A 3,449-nucleotide genomic window follows, 5' to 3' on the forward strand; every position below is an offset into this window, starting at 1 on the left:
ACAGGGAAATTGTGCATTATGCAAACAAGTACATGATGCCACTACTTGCAATGCTCTTAGAAGTGCTCATGCCACCACAAGCAACCTGCTGGCCATAGTTTTGTGTACTCCCCCCCCCCCCCCCACACACACACACTTTAAACACATTCCCTGGCAGATGTGTTGTACTCCACTGACATTCTCAGGAAATATAAAGTGCCTGCTTCTGTACAAAAAAGCAAATCAAATGAATTATTTTCCATTCTTAAACAGAAGAAGATAGAAACTGCCCAAGATAACTGGTGATTCAAGCATGGCAGACTGTATTTAGAATACTGAGAATAAGGAAAAGCTACTTCATATAGAAAGATTTCAAATTCCTTAAATAAGAGCCCCAAAAAGTATTTGTTTAAAGAGGAATTGTATTAAAAGATATTTATATGCAGCTGGGGGGCTTTCTTCTGTTTCACTGTGGCAGAAAGATACAACCCTTTTTATTTTTATTGCCACAGTAAAGGAATAAAGCCTTTCCTCTTGCAAACAGTTCTAGTATTTTGCTTTTTATGCAAAGAATGAAATAAAATGAAAATAGACTGGCCTAGACACTACTGACCTGGATACTATTCATTGTGCTGAAGGGCTTCACGTTCCCATGAGCCATCAGGCAATAAATCAAGGTATTCAATGTGAATGTACTCAGTGATTGTTGTTTTATTTGCCCGATATTTCATCCACATAAGGCACTTCAGCAAGCTTAATGGTTCATCACTTCCAGACACTTTCACCTCTCCTTTAATAAGTCAGCAGTTTATTCCAGCAGATTGCAGTACGAGTGACTGGGAGCTGTCTACGAAATACACGCCATACTTCATCTGACAAGATTTGGAGGCTTTTAAGCAAACCAGTCTGAAGTTTGTTATCCTCACCTTCAATTAATTTCTCAAAATCCAAAGCAAACTGAGCACGGTTAATTAAACACATGGATACTTCAATAGTATTGGTTGCCGTAAAATGAAGGTTAGCTTTTTTGAAATAGTGTAACTGTACAGAAATACTCCCTGTGACTTGAGTATTAGGGGGAGTTACGGGAAGAATCCACTCTGATTTCCAAAAAGCATTCCAAAACTTCTTATACTGATGGCCTTCAATGCAGATCACAAAGAATGGGCTGCCTCTAAGGGATTTCCGATAAACACGACAGGTTCCTGAATGGAAATGTTTCTTCACATAGGACTCTAAAGCAACATTAAGAGTCTCTCTCCATAACTCTGCAGTATCTTTTCTGACAACATGATAGAGCAAGATTTTATCAGCTCTTCTGCTCAGGTGATCAAATCTGAAAGAAAGCTTGATCTGTGGATCAAAAAAGCGATTCCCTCCAAGATCATTGTGTCGAGTCACTAGAGAATCGTCCCCCCTTATGCTCACAGGTGTGAAGTTTTTCTTGGTGTGATTCGCAGACACCTGAGCAGCTTCATTCCTCATGAGATGATCATCACAAATCAGAATACGGAGGTCTTCAAAAACATTCCTAAATTCCCCAGGGGGAGCTTGTAGTAGCAAATTGCATATTAAATCTATCTTCTCTTCATTAGATAACTCATCTTCTTCAGAGATCATGGTCTGTTGTTGAAGGTAAAAATGGAATCAAAATTATTTTTAAAAAGCACAATATTGTAAAAAGCACAATATTGTAAACATACATAAATTATTGTTTGTTCTTTTACCACTTTCAACATGACTCTGAACACTTGCTTCCCTTTCCCTTTCCCTACCTTTCACATCTCAAACTTAATCTAAAACTTTCTAAAGCCAAAGTAAATCTAGGCAGTTTAACAGCTAATCTAAGATTTTAGCTAAATCCAGAATGTTCACTCTTAAAAAATTGAGAAACCTCAGAAACTCAACAGAAGTTTGTACTTAATATGAAATATAACCATGAAAAAAAGGGAGGAGACTTAGGCCAATTGCTAAAATGTTAAAAAGTGATGGCATAACAATCAGTCAGTTGGTCAATGTCCGTCAGAAATTTGGTCACTAAGGACAATGTTGTAGGACAAATCTATTTAATTCAGAGTCAAATACTTCTAAGTAATCAAGGATAGTAGTGCAGTATTAAAACTTTAGTTTGTAAAAAGATAAGTAGGTAAACGTGTAGGAGACTACAATGGGGGGGGAGCGGTCCCATGCCGTAGGTGCCTCTCTTGCCCTATTTTTTGATTTAAAGTGTCTGTGCTGAAAACTGCAAATAAACCACTAATTTTTAAACATGAGCGAACACCTCCCTAGGAATCTCTAGGTCCTTCAGCACAATGCTGTGGTCAATGTCTGCCAGAGGCTGACCATAGAATTGTCCTGGAGGACCTACAAAATGTCCAGAGAAGTGTTCTCTCAAGGAATCTCTAGGTCCTTCAGTGCAACTTCTGGCTGACATTGACTACAGAGTTGTATGGAGGACCTAAAGATTCCTAGAGAGAACATATTAATCAAATCCATGAATAATCAAATCTACAAATGTACTGACAACCTCTGCCGTTTTAATATGTCTTTCTGAGGGCTTAAATGTCAAGTTCAGATTTAAAGATGCCATTTCTAGTTCTACTCCCTTTTTACCTTTATTCATGCTCTCCTTCTGTCTCTCTCACACACACTTGGCTATATCAAAGGTTATACTTTGATCATTCCCAATTCTCTTTTGCATTAAAGCTTAAGCAAGTGTGTATGTAGCCACAATGTCATCCCAACATAATGACACAATTCTACTTTATTGCAGTAGTGTTGGGTGGAATGGCATTAAGATTCTCTTGCCCAGTTATAAATCAGTTTGATAGTAAACATGCAGCTACAGTGGAGACTTAAGCAGATGATTGTAAATTATCAGACCTGCTGACTAGCTGAATTCATAGTAGGCTCCTTAGGCTAAAATACTGGGTACACTTGGAAATTGGTTGAGCTGCATTGACCTTGGTCTTTCTAAAACTAGTATCCTTGTTAAAATTTATGAAGTGAGAATGCATGCTTGGGTTCACTTTGCAGACACTTGCTAAGAGATCCTGGATATGACTTCCTTCTTCAGAACAGAAGAAATGACTTATTATCAACATACTGACAGCAAACTCTGATGCTACATTATAACATCTACGTAAACAAAACAGGCTTGGAAGAACCCCATGGTGTGCAAAAGTGGAAATAAATTTATAAAAAAAATCCAAAGATGTTAAATTATCTCCCCCGTTGTCCCTTAAGTCCTTTGAAGACTACGTTCAAGACCTAATGAATACTTGTTGATTCTCAGCTGGAATAGAGAAATGGAAATCTGGTGTGAAGAATGGATTAAAAGTCATGACTAAACCATGAAATAGAAGCATAACACACTGCAACATTTTCTTTCAGGTCCCGCTTCTTGGATCATAGTAAGGTATGCCTAGCCTAATCTTTGGAGGGATGCAGCCAGCGAATACTAGGTGTGG

General features: G+C 38.0%; 1 pseudogene; it reads right to left on the reverse strand.

Moving 5' to 3' along the window:
• Positions 1–771: 771 nt before the first annotated feature.
• On the reverse strand, positions 772–1,605 carry LOC149311679 (F-actin-capping protein subunit alpha-2 pseudogene; annotated as a pseudogene).
• Between the last annotated feature and the right edge of the window lie 1,844 nt (positions 1,606–3,449).

This window comes from Sceloporus occidentalis, unplaced genomic scaffold (assembly GCF_023333645.1).
Source record: "Sceloporus occidentalis isolate IW3139 unplaced genomic scaffold, rSceOcc1.0.p SCAF_5, whole genome shotgun sequence".
NCBI classification, from domain to species: domain Eukaryota; kingdom Metazoa; phylum Chordata; class Lepidosauria; order Squamata; family Phrynosomatidae; genus Sceloporus; species Sceloporus occidentalis.